The sequence below is a fragment of the Rana temporaria genome, chromosome 1 (genome assembly GCF_905171775.1).
Source record: "Rana temporaria chromosome 1, aRanTem1.1, whole genome shotgun sequence".
In the NCBI taxonomy this organism is placed as follows: Eukaryota; Metazoa; Chordata; class Amphibia; order Anura; family Ranidae; genus Rana; species Rana temporaria.
This window is the reverse complement of record NC_053489.1, coordinates 521,939,736-521,956,513: the sequence shown is the minus strand read 5'-3', so window position 1 is coordinate 521,956,513 and position 16,778 is coordinate 521,939,736. Positions and strand designations below refer to the sequence as shown.

General features: G+C 42.0%; 1 protein-coding gene across 2 annotated transcripts in view; it reads left to right on the top strand.

Moving 5' to 3' along the window:
- NR3C2 (nuclear receptor subfamily 3 group C member 2) overlaps positions 1-16,778 on the top strand; it is a 459,143-nt gene that overhangs the window by 256,670 nt on the left and 185,695 nt on the right. The gene's annotated exons all lie outside the window — the stretch shown is intronic.

The window sequence follows — 16,778 nt, the reverse complement described above, 5'->3', positions numbered from 1 at the left end:
AGAGCCAGATGATGAATTCAGAACTATATAGAAAGAAGTTATAGATATAATGAAATTATTCTGGAAATGTACTTTTGTTACACAACACTTTTTCAACATCCTTTCATGCTATCTATTACTGCGTTCTATATAGTTTTGAATTCATCAACTGGCTTACTGAATAAAGAAGTGGCAGTGGTGTCTGTTGAAACTTATTGTATTTGCTTTCCACCTTCTGACAAATTTGAAATTTTAACTCAGGGCAAAGAACTAATCAGTTCCATAAAAGTCTATGTAGGTTTTTGAAGTGCCCATTGTGATCATTTTGAAATGTTCAAATTTTGCTTGTTACCCTAGACTGTGTACAGGTAATCAAAGCTGTGGGCCCAAGGCTCATATAGACTTGTTTAACACAGTCTACAGTTTCCCTTTGGCGACAAGCTAGATTTAAATGACCCCATTGGTACAGTGGTAAATTGAACAGCTAATACAAATACATGAGAGAAAGTGCAACACTGTCCAATTCCTTATTACAAAGTATTTGGGCTCACTTTGCCACATTTACTTTGACGTTGCAGTTGGTTTTTAGGGTAATTCTCAGTCATATACTTTGTTTTATTGTGGTAGATGTAATTATTAGTTTTCTTTGGGGAATGCACACAATAAAGTCCAAAGTGACAAACTTAAAGCTGTATAACCACAGTAATGTATAAAGCCTAATTGGGGCATCCTGAAATCTTATATTAGCTAACAAAGAGTATCACTTAATTTCCAAATTTTCTGTTGTATAGCCACATAATCCATAAAGATTTGATCATTTTTATTATAGAGTGGATGAGATTTCATGTTGGAAACCATTAATAGGGGATTAAACAATTCAAAGTTTTAATTAAATAGATCATAGTGCATCAATAACTATGTACACCATGGGTGCCCAACCGCTGGATGTGGCCCGCGGCACCCTCTCAAGTGGCCCGCCATGTCTTGCTCTGAGATGGCGGGTCGGCATGCCCAGATCGCAGGCTCCCGACCCGCCATCTCCGAGCATTAGTGAATGGGGTCATGTGCATGGGGCTGGCCTATCCGTGATTGCGGCGAGGCTGGCCTATCAGTGATCATGGTGGGGCTGGCCTATCCGTGATCATGGCCAGACTAGCCTATCTGCGATTACGGCCATGCTGGCCTATCCGCGATCGTGCTGGCTCCTGGAGTCCCGCCTCCACCCCTGTGAACACTGCTGCCTTCACCTCCTCCAGGCCCCCCCTCACCTCCAGACTGATAGAAGATACAAGTTGCAGGTGAGGGGGTGGATACGGTCTGGGGAGAGAGGGAGCAGCCAAAGTTAAATAAATAAAAAACTTCTGGTGTCGGTATAAGTGTAGAAGTCAGTGCAGTGTAGAAGTCAGTGCAGTGAGGTGGACAGTGCAGTGAGGTGGACAGTGCAGTGAGGTGGACAGTGCAGTGTTGTGAGGTGGACAGTGCAGTGTTGTGAGGTGGACAGTGCAGTGAGGTGGACAGTGCAGTGTTGTGAGGTGGACAGTGCAGTGAGGTGGACAGTGCAGTGTTGTGAGTTGGACAGTGCAGTGTTGTGAGGTGGACAGTGCAGTGTTGTGAGGTGGACAGTGCAGTGTTGGGAGTTGGACAGTGCAGTGTTGTGAGGTGGACTGTGCAGTGTTGTGAGGTGGACAGTGCAGTGTTGTGAGGTGGAAAGTGTAGTGTTGTGAGGTGGACAGTGTAGTGTAGTGGTCATTGTAGTGTAGTGGACAGTGTAGGAATCAGGTAGTGTAATGGACAGGTAGGTCAGTGTAGTGGTGGCAAGTATAGGAAGCAGGTAGGTTAGTGTAGTGGTCAGGTAGGTAGGTTAGTGCAGTGGTCAGTGTGGGAATCAGGCTGGTTTTTACTATTGTAGGAAGTGAAGGGACTTGGGGGGTGCTAAAAGTCCACATGTTAGGGGGGCGAAAATTACTTGCCTTGCCCCAGGCGCTGACAAACCATACGCCACTGAGGCTCATTGTGGCCCGCGACCGGTTACCAAGTCGATAAAGTGGCCCTCGCTCCTCAAAAGGTTGGGCACCCCTGATGTACACAGTCTGTAATGTCAATATTCTTAAAATTATATTTAACATGGATTACTTTAAATTTGGGGGGACAATGAGGACACATCTTTATTGGAGTATGTTTCACCTGTGTGACTTGTTTATGATATTATATATTATTTTAGAGGGAAGTTTCCAAAGCCTTACAGCATTTAAAGCGGTTCTCCACCCTAAAGTGGAGTCCCGCTGATCGGAACCCTCCCCCCCTCCGGTCTCACATTTGACACCTTTCAGGGGGGAGGGGGGTGCAGACACCTGTCTAAAGACAGGTATTTGCACCCACTTCCGGCCACACGCTACGGGCGAAAGACGGGTTTTTCTGACTTCCCGTCTGTCGCCCGTTGTGTGCTGGGAACACTCGGCTCCCAGCACACAGCGTGTGAGCCAATCGGCGGGCGCAGCGCGACTCGCGCATGTGCCGTTGGTAACCGGGCAGTGAAGCCGCAGCGCTTCACTTCCTGGTTCCCTCAGCGTGGATGGCGGGGGAGCAGCAGAGAGACGAGCGATCGCTCGTGCTCTGCTGCGATCAGCGCTGGACTCCAGGACAGGTAAGTGTCCTAATATTAAAAGTCAGCAGCTGCAGTATTTGTAGCTGCTGGCTTTTAATATTTTTTCCCCGTGGCACATCCGCTTTAAGCTGGGTATACACTAGTAGAAAAAATTCTTAGGAAAATGTGTACAAAAATCCTTAGAACATACACATGTCCTACAAAGGTAGTTCAAGATTTCATTTGTTTTTAATCAGTTTTGGAATGAATAAACCTTACCAAAAAAAAACAAATACACTATTAGAAATTTTTACATTCGAGAAAACATTTCTATCCTGCTCTTTCAAATAAACACTGATTTGACCCCAATAATGATTAGAAAAATGAACAATTGTTCTTACAAAGAAAATTGTAGAATGAAATTCTACTAGTGTATACCCAACTTTGGACTGATTAGGTGTGTAAGTGATTGTACAGCAGTGTATGCTAATAGGACAGTGTTCATTTCCTGTTTGTATGAAGAGATACATTCACTTGAGTCATGTGTACATACTTTCACTTTGAGGCCCCGTACACATGACCAGTTTCCTCGGCAGAATTCAGCTTCCGACCGAGTTTCTGGCTGAATTCTGCAATTTCTACAATTTCGCAGAGGAAGCCGACGAGGACCTCGGCGAGAAAATAGAGAAAATAGAGAACATGTTCTCTATCTCCTCGTTGTTCTATGGGAGCTCTCGGCCCGCCGAGCTCCTCGGCGGCTTCAGGGCTGAACTGGCCGAGGAACTCGATGTGTTTGGCACGTCGAGTTCTTCGGCCGTGTGTACGGGGCCTTACTCTGCTCTGTAGAAAACCACTAGCACAAAGACTCTGATTGGTTGGTTTTTTGACCTGGTTGTTTTTTTACTTTTGTAAACCTGGAACAACAATTACCCTTTATTACCTATTTATTTCAGAATACCTGTGGGTTCTAGCCTTGTGACTCGATTAAAGATGTGTAAATAGATGTCTGTTCTGTGTTACTTTTGCAGTCATTAGACTTTAACAACTTATCAGAGATCTGCTTTATTTCTGTGTCACTGTTTGGAATGAACAAACTGTCATAATGCCTAGCTCTGCCTAGCTCTGTTAGCTCTCCATGCCTCCATGCCAAGAAGACATTAAAAACTTCAGGATATACAAAATCCCTAATTTATATTATTTGCAAAAGGCTTTATTCTTCCACTAGCGAAGACCCTAAAATGATTGTTTCAAAAGCTCAACTACTGTGTTAACAGATAGAAACCTTACAAACGGAGTTTCTTATATCAAATACACATTATCCATTATTTTTTAATGAGTGATTAAATGGTCATCGGAAAACATGGGCAAAACAATGTCTGAGGCCCCGTACACACGACCGAGTTTCTCGGCAGAATTCAGCCAGAAACTCGGTTCAGAGCTGAATTCTGCCGAGAAACCCGGCCGTGTGTACACTTTCGGCCGAGGAAGCCGACGAGGACCTCGGCGAGGAAATAGAGAACATGTTCTCTATTTCCTCGTTGTTCAATGGCAAAAGTCGGCCCGCCGAGTTCCTCGGCGGCTTCCACACTGAACTCGACGAGGAACTCGATGTGTTTGGCACGTCGAGTTCCTCGGTCGTGTGTACGGGGCCTCAGCGGTGTTGATGTACCTGCACCTTGTGATCTCCATGTACCTGTGTTAGGCCCCGTACACATGACCGAGGAACTTGACGTGCCAAACACATCGAGTTCCTCGTCGAGTTCAGTGTGGAAGCCGCAGAGGAACTCAGCGGGCCGACTTTTCCCATTGACTAACGAGAAAATAGAGAACATGTTCTCTTTTCGGCCCGACGAGTTCCTCGTCGGCTTCCTCGCTGAAAAGTGTACACACGACCAAGTTTCTCGCCAGAATCCAGCTCCGACCGAGTTTCTGGCTTAATTCTGCCGAGAAACTCGGTCGTGTGTACGGGGCCTCAGTCTTCAATAATCCCTGTGAAGTGGCATGGATCCTACGCCCAGATTTTACACGGGTTGAGGTTAAGCCTCCTCCTCTTACTGATGCCCTGCTCTGTCATTCAGCTGTCAAATGCCAGAACCTCTACTCCTTTCCTGACACTGAAAGTGGAAATGCTCAAGTGGGTAGTTATTATCTTAGAAATGTTTTAGGCCATTTTAGGCTTACTTTAAATTTCTTTATCAGAAAATATTTATGCTATATCTCTAAACTTCCCATTAGGTTGTACTAGAAAAGAACCACAGCAGACCAGATTATCCAAACTTTGTAGTACATGCTTCTGCAATGCAGGAATCCAAGGCAGTAGTTGTATTCCATATAGAGAGACCAATAAAGAAGACCCGGGTTGATTTACTAAAACTAGAGTGTGCAAAATCTGGTGCAGCTCTGCATAGAATCCAATCAGCTTCCAGGTTTTTTTGCCACAGCTTAAAGGAGTTGTAAAGGAATTTTTTTTTCTCCCTAAAATGAATGTCTGCAAGGTAGACAGACAGAATAGTGTAATGATTCTGTTAAAAAACAAGTAAATACCTATTAAATTCCTTCATCTAATATCACCTCCGGCATTCTAGTTTCTGTTCTCTCATTCACTTCCTGGTTTGCATTGCTCTTTCATGTAAGAACTACATTTCCCAGTATGAATTGCGGCACGCCCAGTAATTCACACCTCCTTGAAGTCTCTAACACGTGGAGAGCATCCTGCCACACAGATGTAGTTCCCAGGAGGGGGTGAGCATGTTACTGACCACAGCAGTAAAGCCTCCCGTCACGGTGGTCAGTAAAATCAGACAAGCAGGAAGTGAACAGAACAGAGAAGAAATAGAGCAACTTCTGAGCAAAAATGAACAATGAGGAAGTGAAAAGAGGAATGTCTGCAGGTAAAGGATGCTTATTATGAAAAAAAATGTACCCCTTTAAGACCCCTTTAACACTGGGGCACTTTTAATGCATTTTGGCGCTAAAAATAGCGAATGTAGAGCGCCTGAAATGCGCCTCTCAAGCCACCCCAGTGTGAAGGCCTGAGTGCTTTCACACTGGGGCGGTGCGGTTGCAGGACGGGAAAAAAGTCCTGCAAGCAGCATCTTTGGGGACGGTGTGGGAGCAGTGTATACATCACTCCCAAAACGCCCTGCCTATTGAAATGAATGGGCAGCACTACAGCCGAAAAGTGCCACTATAACAGCGGTAAAGCGCCACTAAAACTAGCGGCGCTTTACCGCGAACGCAGGCATCGACCGAGTGTGAAAGGGGTCTAATTGAACAATTGAAGAATCTGATTGGCTGCAATGCACAGTTGCACCAGATTTTGTACTTTCCTATTCTAGTAAATCAACCCCACAGTATTTAGACCATAGTGTTTATGTGGGCTGCTGTGGATAGCTTTTTAAGTGTGTCAGTGTTCCCTACCTTAAAGCAGTGCTCCACTCAAAAGGGGAAGCTCTGCTTATCTGCCTTCTTCTCCCCTCTGCTGCCACATTTGGTACCTTTTGGGGGAAGAGCAAGTACTTGGTTTTGACAGGTACCTGCTCCCACTTCCAGGTGAATTTGCTCAGCCGGAGGTTCGGCCTTTCCTCCCTACCCCGCAGCCAGCCGAATTAGAGAAAAACTCTAGGGAACCAGCTGTGAAGCCGCACAGCTTCACTGCCAGTTTCCCTGAAGGGAGATGGCGTTGGCAGCACCCAATAGCCGATTGAAAAATTGGTTTAGATGAAGACCCTGCTGGATTCCTGGACAAGTAATTGTCCTAATATTAAAAGTTTAAAGCCTCGTACACACGACCGAGAAACTCGACGGGCGAAACACATAGTTTTGCTCGTCGAGTTCCTTGTTAGGCTGTCGAGGATCTAGGCGAGCCAAAGAAGACATGCTCTCTTTTTGGCTCGACGAGATCCTCAACAGTTTCCTCGTCGAAAAGTGTACACACGACCGGTTTCCTCGGCAAAAAAAAAACAAAAACGGCAAGTTTCTTGCTGGTTTTTGCCAAGAAACTCGGTCGTGTGTACGAGGCTTGAAGCTACAGTGTTTTAGCTGCAGACTTTTAATATTTCCTGCAGGAGCCTGGAGCTCCTCTTTTAATTATTTATTTAATCATGAAATCCGGCGAGTTGTTCTGATTGTTTTGTTTTGTTTTGATTAATTTCCACTAATTGTATACGATTTAATTGAATGTGAAAGCATTCAGATGTGTTGGATGATTCTGATGTTTTCTAGGCAATTAGTGGTCTATGGGTCAGTCAAATTATGAAATGACGTTCAGCCTATTATATATAAGATTTTTAAACAGGTGCAGGAACCTATGCTGTCGTAGTCGTATATGGTTAACAAGTGTAGGAACGATCAATTCTTCTGATATAAATGATGAATGCCATTTCAACTTTGTACCCTTGTGGTAATTTTAGAGATTGATAGTGCTGTAATGCATTGCAAGCATTTTGCTGCATTTAAATGCAGCGTGTTCCATGTTCTATCCTTGCACATCATTGAAATGTGTTGATGTGACGTGAGTCTGTTGGCACACACTGGAATTCATACCAACACACATGAGGATTGATTTACTAAAGGCAAATAGGCTGTTCAGTTTGCAAGGAACTTTTACCCAGAGTTTAGTGAATAAGGTGAAGCTCTGCTGACTGCTCTCATCCAAGTCACGTGCAAGCAAAAATTCACTAATATAATATAATTCACTGTAACAGCAGACAGTAGCAGATATAGTGGTAGGAACTGTGAAAACTTTAACTACAGTAATTGTTTTTTATAGTGTATAAATTGTGTTTTGTTTAAAATTGCTCCTTTAATTGTGTTTCCTAGCAACAGCATAATGTTTTTTGTGATTATTATCTTATGTATAGATAATTATCTGCTAGTGTTGTGGTAAAAAATATTCATATAGCATAATATAGCCATTATTTATTTAAAAGCTTCAAATGTGAGGCAGGATAAAATGGTGCCTTTGAATCTCAGCCAGGTTGGACCAGGTGTTATTGTTCCTTCCAAGTAAAGGACTGAATGTTGCCTCCAGCGCTTTTTCGACTTTTTTTTTGTTGATGACCAGGGGGGTTGGCAAAGATGATAAAAGTGACATTCATTGGCGAGGCATGATGTAAACATGACTGAGTGGCTTATTCATAGAGGGCTAAATGGTGGAAACTGGTTGTGAGCTGCAGAAAAAAAAAAAAAATGTATTATAGTGTAATTATGGTAGTAAATCACAAGATTAAAGTGGTATTAAACCCAACGTTTTTAGTTTCTCTTTTAGTAATTTATTTTATTTAATGTGTATTGCTGCTTCATATCTTTAAAATGTTCTAAAACTGCACCCTTAAAGCGGGAGTTCACCCGGAAAATATTTTTTAACATTAGATTGAGGCTCGTTTTGTCAAGGGGAATCGGGTGTTTTTTTTTAAATCGAAGCAGTACTTACTGTTTTAGAGATAGATCTTCTCCGCCGCTTCCGGGTATGGTCGTCGGGACTGGGCGTTCCTATTTGATTGACAGACTTCCGACGGTCGCATACATCGCGTCACGAGTAGCTGAAAGAAGCCGAACGTCGGTGCAGCTCTATACGGCGCCTGCGCACCGACGTTCAGCTACTTTCGGAAAATCGTGACGCACTGTATGCGACCGTCGGAAGCCTGTCAATCAAATAGGAACGCCCAGTCCCGCAGCCCATACCCGGAAGCGGCGGAGAACATCGCTCTCTAAAACGGTAAGTACTGCTTCGATTTAAAAAAAAACACCCGATTCCCCTTGACAAAAACGAGCCTCAATCTAATGTTAAAAATGTAGTTTTTGGGTGAACCTCCACTTTAAGAAAATATTTCTATCAGCTCTGGCTGATGACATCAGTCTCACACTCCCTTGTGCATATGCAAAATTGATGTCACTAGGCCCAGACATTGAAAGCCAGAGAGGACGACCCCGCAAGGATGACGGGACAAAGATGGAAGCATGGAGAGCAGTGATAACACAGCGCTGGAAGTGCTAATAGCTGTGCATGCTAACACATGTTGGGCCTTTAAAAAAATAAAAATAAAAGTGGAGGAGTTAATACCACTTTAACCCAGCCTTAAAAATGGTATTATGTAATTAAATGAAAGTGGGTTGGTTATATAGGTTCTGATCTTGATTAAGATGTAGAGACTATTGTCAAGAGAGTAAAATCTATCTGATATAGTTCTCTCATGGCCCACTGTGACTTTTGTGAAACTATAATAGCAATGCTAGCTTAAGGTTTCATGCAAGTACACGGCCAGGCTCATCTCTATCCCTCTTTAGTTGTGGCTGAGCTACATTTTGGAATATAATTCTAAAACTGAACTGATTATATGAATACGAAGGGAGCTTTGGGAAAAATCGTGATTTTTTTGTAGCATGGTTCTTTCCTATTAAAACATGCCTATTTAGAGATACTTGCAAAGAAAACACTATCTTTTCCAAAAACATAAAATAAAAAGTCAAAAAGTTTTTCCTGTGGAAACTGATTTTAATCCGCAAAAGAAAAAATATTTAAGAGAGAACAGTTGGGGCTATATATTAGGATTCATGCACACAGGACATTTTTACAGCTGCTGTTAGAGGCGTCTGACGTTTTTTTTTATCTGCCTCTAAACGCCTCTCCATGTTAGCCTATGTGTCCATGCACACATAAACTGTCAGGCCCTGTACACACGACCAGTTTCCTCGGCAGAATTCAGCTTCCGACCGAGTTTCTGGCTGAATTCCGCCGAGAAACCCGGCCGTGTGTACACTTTCGGCCGAGGAAGCCGACGAGGAGCTCGGCGAGGAAATAGAGAACATGTTCTCTATTTCCTCGTTGTTCTATGGGAGCTCTCGCCCCGCCGAGCTCCTCGGCGGCTTCAGTGCTGAACTGGCCAAGGAACTCGATGTGTTTGGCACGTCGAGTTCCTCGGCCGTGTGTACGAGGCCTCAGAGGTATAAGTATTTAGGAGCAGTAGAAAAAAATGACAGCCTGTGCCTCCAGAAGCAAAAAAAAACTAAATGCTGTAACAAGCTTCTAGCCGCATTTGGCATTTTACATTATAGGGAGTGTTTTTACTGAAAAAAATACAAAAACCGCTTATGTCAAAAAACATCCATGCTATAAAACGTGGCTAACGGTGCGTCCTTAATGCTGCTTTTTCCTGGCAACAGCGCTGGTATTTTTTAAACGTCCTGTGTGTATGAGCCCTAACTGTTGCATAACTATGAAAAATAAGCCCGCTCAGTGATATATTTGTTAGCAGTATTTTTGTGTAGTGTTCTGTTTGTTCACTGACCTGAAATTAATAGAAGGGCTAGTATTCCTTCAAAGTTTATAAAGCAAATCTATAACTACACAAGATGTTGCTACTTGATTTAAATGACATTATTAGCAGCTCGAGGAGAACATATCTTTTCCATAGCTAAGTGAGTAACTCATGTGACTCTGGTATAACCTACATTTGTGTCAGGATCAGATCTACACTAATCTCCTTTAGGAATATAAGATTATGCAATTTTTATTGAATTTTCCCTATTTGTGCCTGCTTAATATATCAGTAAGAAGTGACTTGCAAGCATTTATATAAAAATGTATTTTACTTAAAAATGTATGTATTCCAGTAATATAATTCATGAATATAGTGTATAGGGCACTATACACACGATCGGACCTTTTTCCGACCAAATTCACATCGAAATTCCGACGGAATTCCATCAGAGGAAAAGAGAACATGTTCTCTATGTAAACTCCGATGGAATTACTCCGATGGGGCATACACACGGTCGGAATTTCCGATGGAAAAAGTCCTGTCTGACACATCACAATTCTCCTGAGGGTGACCAAAACCCTGTTTCCCTTTGGCATTTTTTTCAGCCAACCCAAAACACCTCCACTGCTGCAAAAATTGAGAATTGTGATGTGTTCCGCCCTCTAGAGGGTGTCACCCAGTTGCGGACCGCACCCCCCTAGCGACGCCACTGCCCATAGCTCATGCATTCAGGCAGGAGGGTGTGCTTAGCTAAGAATACCCCTCCTTCCATCCGAAACCAGGAAATAACTGAAGAATTAAAAAGAAAATATTTAAAACAAATAAATATAATATACTTTCCAATCTATGTACTAGCAGCATAAGGATTATAAATAGTTGAAAGTTGATTGAGAGAGTGAAGTTCTGCTTTAACTTACATAACCTGGCAAGTACAAGTACTCGTGTTGCTAGGCAGAACATGGCGGTATTCAAATGATTCCTGCGAAGAACCCCTAGATCCTGGACCCAAGCTGTACATGGGGCCATGACTCCCACTGATGTCAAAATGAACCCCCCTCCTGTACAAATTACATAAATTAGCATTGGGAGGGGTAGCTAAATCTAGACTTGAACAAAAGCTGAGCCCCCAGATTAGGTCTACAATCCAAAAGTCCTCTCCATACGGGTACAGGGGTCTAAAGTGTAAGACAGGTACTTGTACAAGCACCACAAGTTTCTGTACTTTAGCAAGTCCATACACATGAGATGTTTATCATGATTTGATATATGCAAGTTCTTTTAATTGACATCATAGTCAACAGAATCAAAGTTTTTAGAGAAAATTATCAAAACGTGTTGTTATTTTTACAACTTTCAAAACAACGAGCCTGAGCCAGCCACTCACGCCCCATCTACAGTCCAACACTCCAGTTGGCGCTGGAGGGGCAGAGCAGAGAGTCTGTGATTGCCAAGAAAACCGTGGATTATTTTCCGACTGAATTTTGGCTCAAACTTGTGTTGCATACACACGGTCACACAAAATTCCGACCGTCAAGAACACTGTGACGCACAACACTACGACGAGCCGAGAAAAATTATGTTAAATGATTCCGAGCATGCGCCGACTTGATTTCGAGCGTGTTTTTTTGTGTATCGGAATTGCATACAGACGATCTGAATTTCTGACAAGAACTTTTCCCGTCAGAAAATTTGAGAACCAGCTCTCAAATTTTTGCTGTCGGAAATTCTGACAGAAAAGTCCAATGGGGCATACACACGGTCGAAATTTCCGACCAAAAGCTCACATCGAACTTTTCTAGTCGGAAATTCCGATCGTGTGTATGTGGCATTAGTATGGATGTTTTATTTTTTTCGATATTCCACACTTCTCCTTTAAAACTCACAATAGGCTAAACACAGAGTGCTGTCACTTGGTATCTTCAAATTTCAAGTTGTTTATTTAATTTTTATTCTTTGATGGTGGTGATAATTACATAGATTGTATTCATAATGGTATTATCCTTTTGGATAGTGCTTGTCCCAAGCTTACTCAAATATAAAGAAATCGGAAAATTAATTTGTTAATTGGATACCTATTCTACGTGCTGACATCCCCTAATTATTACTATTGGAACTAGCGGAAAGTTGAACTAGGCTAGTAGAAGTTGACCATGCAAAAAAAAAATTACATTTTGAGTAAGTGAGGGTTAAAAATGTGTTTTTTATCTGTGTCACATTGGGGACATTTACCTTTACTTCCTGCCCCACAGCTGTCCCAGACAGGAAGTGAAAAAAAATACTGCAAAGTAAGGGTATCCCTTGCCCCCCCCCCCCCCCAGATCACCAGAACTAGTGTCCCTGTTGGAAAATTTACCCTCTATTACTGGGATTTTGGATTTTTTTATTTTCACTGTTAATGATAATGGTAAACATGACACACTAAATGGGGAAAAATGCAGCAATATATAGATTGCAGTGCTTATTGAGCAAGAATTTACCAACAGGGTGGTTTAACAGAAGTTGATCAAAAGATCAATTTCTCTTCAATTACAGTGGCTACACAAGGAGCGGAATTTGGCTGGTCCCTGCTGAACTGGCTGAATTTTGATCCATGTATTGCCAGCTTTAGGAAAATCTTTTTTGCGGTATTATCTGTAATGCTAGTGTACCTGGAGGCTCAGATTGACTATCATGAGATATTCATTTATTCATTTATCTAGTCAATGAGACAATAGAAATGTCCATTGAGACCCTGTGCAGCACTGTTAAATAGTGTCTCTTTAATCATCCATGTCCTAGAAATGGCTTTCAAGTAGTTATTTTATCTTAGTAAAGGTTCGTAGCACAATAAACATGGAACTTAAATTGCTCAAAACATGCAGCTTGAAGCACTTGAAGGTAATGAAGGTAATTTACTAAAGGATTTGGGAATGTTCACACAATAAAATATGTAAAAACCCAATAATCCAACCATGTGATAAGAAAATCCCCATTTACTTATTTCATCTGCATATGATTGGATAATCACAGTGGATATTCACACAATTTGTTATGAACATTCTCGAACCCTTTAGTAAATCAGCTCCTATTCGTTCCAGAACCTATTTATTCATCTGTTTTGTCCTTTACCAGCCCTAGACAGATGTGCAGGGAGGGATGATATTCATTCTATTCCTTTCAGCCATCCCTTTTTCAGTATCCATTTTTGGCTGGTAGTCCTGGTGGGAACTGTTACAAAAAAAAAGAGAAAAAAAGATCATCCAGCTGTTCAGATAAAATGGAATAGCGAAAGCACTGACACAATGTTGAGCTCATAAACTTATTGCATATACAGTTATAATAATTTTGATTTGACATTGTGAGCCTTAGTAAAACATACTTGTGCACTATAGATGTATAACTCTATTACGTCACGTTCTCAGTTGTTGTAGATAGTCTGCTGCGGATAGTCTGCATTCTAGTCGTATCTTGATTGCTTCAGTCATGGTCAAGTGAAGTGTTTGGAAATTTATGTGACAGCATGCTGCAGACTCGATGCAGGAGAATTTCATTTCAAGCCATCTGTGTATCCATGTTTTGCAGAGAACAGCTTTCTTGAACAGAATGACTGAATTTAAAGTTGAAGTGTAGTTTCGATGGTGTTATAAAATAATAATTGCATTTCCACACTGTAACGCAGAGGTGCCCAACCTCAGCTGACATTCAGATATAACAAATGGCAGTTTAAATTATGTTGGTAAAAAGACTCAATTACATTAAACGGCACCTATTCTAAAATGTATGACTACTTGCACGCCTGGTCACATCAGTACAAACCTAGGTAGTTGATCACTTGATCTTTGGTGAATGGAAACATCAGAATTGGAATTGGCTGATCTTCCCTCTCACCAAAAATACCTTCATGTAACCAGAACTTCCGAAAGCCTATATCAGTTTTTCCCCAGGAAATTTTTATTTGATCCCTTCTGTTATTATACAGTTTGAGTATAGGTCCGCTATACACATTCTAAAACAATAAAAAAAAATCAAATAATCTCACTTTGCCATAATTCCTAATGCCGCATACACACGGTCGTTTTTTTGATGAAATAAAGCAACGTTTTTAAAAACGTCATTTAAAATTATCGTGTGTGGGCTTCACATCGTTTTTTGTCTTCAAAAAAACTACCAAAAAAAAATTCGAACATGCTTAAATTTTTTATGTCGTTTTTGAAAATGTCGTTTTTTGTGTCATAAAAAATGATAGTGTGTGGGCTAAAACGACGTTTTAAACAACGTTTTAAACCCGTGCATGCTCAGAAGCAAGTTATGAGACGGGAGCTTGAATGGAACAGAGTGCCGCCGTACGTGTTGTACGTAACCGCGCTTTGCTAGAGCATTTTCAGAAAACGATGGTGTGTGGGTAACGTTGTTTTTTAAAATGAAGTTTGAAAACGTCGTTTTTTTTCATGATAAAAAACAACGTTTTTTTCCAAGACAAAAAACGACTGTGTGTACACGGCATTATAGAAAACATATAATAAAACAAGTGTTTAAAAGACAACCATTGATTACTTATTACAAAAGTGCTGTAGTCTATTTTGCATGAATTGTTTCTTATGACTCTCTCACTCTGGCGGTGGTAAAAACAGGTGGCAGTTTTACCACCCCCTGGCTGTCCACTGGAATTCTAACATTTCAGGCTGCCAGGGATGTAAACATGCAGCAGCCGTGATGCTTTGTTTGTTGTAAAATTGCTGTTTGGCAGTGTAAAAAAAGTAAAAAAAATACCTCAGGAAGTGGTCGTAAAGTTGCTGCTATACATCCTCCAAAAAACTGCAGATCTCTTATTAAAGGGCAGTAAACTTTACCGCTTGTTTGAGGGAGCCCTCAGGCCTCGTACACACGACCGAGTTCCTCGGCAAAAACCAGCAAGAAACTTGCTGGGATTTTTTTTTTGCCGAGGAAACCGGTCGTGTGTACACTTTTCGACGAGGAAACTGTCGAGCCAAAAAGAGAGCATGTCTTCTTTTTCCTCAACGGGAATGGGGAAAATTGTCTCGCCGAGATCCTCGACAGCCTAACAAGGAACTCGACGAGCAAAACAATGTGTTTCGCCCGTCGAGTTTCTCGGTCGTGTGTACGAGGCTTCACTGTGATTTCTGCTTTTTCTTCCTCACTTTTGTTTTTTTGGAATGAGCAGTGCACACTAGTTGTGGTCATGCACTGCTGCATGCACACTACAAATCCCATAGTTCACAGTTTATCCCTTTCATGCCTAAGCCTATTTCTGACATTTGATTGCTCTGACGATCGCGCCAATACTTCACATGTGTGATTTGAACACCGTTTACAAATTAAAAAAAAAAAAAAACATCACTTTTATTGCTGTCACAAGGAATGTACACTTTATGGAGGGATCGGGGTCTAAAAGACCCCCAATGCCTCCTTTGCACTTCAAGTGCATTTTTTTAAATCCGGCGCCATTGACAGCCGAGTAAACCGGAAGTGACGTTGTGACGTTGTGACGTCACTTCCCTGTTCACATTTAGCAGACTGGAACGTTCCAGTCTGTGTCTAGGCGCTGGAAGTAGCACATTGTGGATCGGGTTTCCCGCCGGGATGAGCGGCGGAGGCGGCGGGAGGGGGGATGTCCCCTCCCACTCCTCCGGGATAACAACCGCGCAGCTTTAACTGGAAAGCCGATCAGCCTGCAGCTGCAGGCATCATCCCGATATAACCTCAGAAAGCCGAGGATGCATATGTGCCATTTAGCCTAGGTTCACACTGCTGCGAATTCAAAATCGCGGTAAAATGTGTGATTTTACCGCGATTTTGCGGCTGCGATTTTGCCGCGATTTTGCCGCGATTTCGGCCGCAATTTAATGTAAATCGCGGCCCGAAATCGCAAAAAGTAGTACAGGAACTACTTTTTGAAATCGCAGATGCGGCGTCGCACTGATTAGGACAGTGCCATTGCCGACAATTGCCGCCGATTTGAGATGCGATTTGACATGTCAAATCGCATCTCAAATCGTTCCAAATCGTACCCAGTGTGAACCAGGGCTAAGAGATCATTGAATGCAAAGCATTCTCTTACTGGACAAGTTGTGATTTTGATGTCACCACCTGACCTCTTCACTTCATCCAGGTAGAGAACGCTTTTGCATTTATTAAGCAATGCAAAGCGATCTCTGATTGGTGCTTGCGCCAATTGGTGCTGTGACCTCCTGTGTTCACAATACAGCAGGGCAGCGACTCAGCACAGGACCTGGAAGCTAATGGAGATCACTGTAGTAACAGTGCCTACTACAGTGATTTGCAGGCTGGACCATTGTAGCTATATACAAATATATATTGAATAATTTTTTAACTGCTTAAAAAGGAAGAGTAAGATTATGTGTTGCTAGACAAATGCAGCATGCTGTTCGGTGCATTTGACTTGCAGTCTAGAAATGTGAGATGCATTTAAGATGCCTGTGAGTTACTTCTGAGCTGCCTTTGCATTGACCTGGGAGGGAAAAATCCCTGTATGGAGCAAACATTGCCTTTATACAGAAAAACTGTTGAGTGCTGCTGATTGACCTGCAGCCATTAGCGACTGGTAGACAAGTATTACTTTTACAGGGAATAAAAGAGGACAGAGCTTTAGTTTTATTTGTACATTGGTACTCTGGAGAAGAATCGAGTCCTGTCCTAGTGTTGCACAAAACGTTCAAGGACAGACTGATGTCCTACCAACTATTTTACTTGGTGACATCTGCTTTACCTAATGGGATTAAATAATTGCATGTGTATCAGGCTAGTAAAAACTGGCTTTTCTCTGGCTGCCCAGCTAGGAAAAAAACAGTATTTTGTTACACAGTATGTTGTTTATTTATATGTTGCATTAACCTTGTATGCCAATTTTGAACCATTATGTTGAAGTGTTTTTGTAATTTTTTCTGTGCAAAAGTAAGGACATGACATACTGAAATGGGAGAGCATGTGTTTGT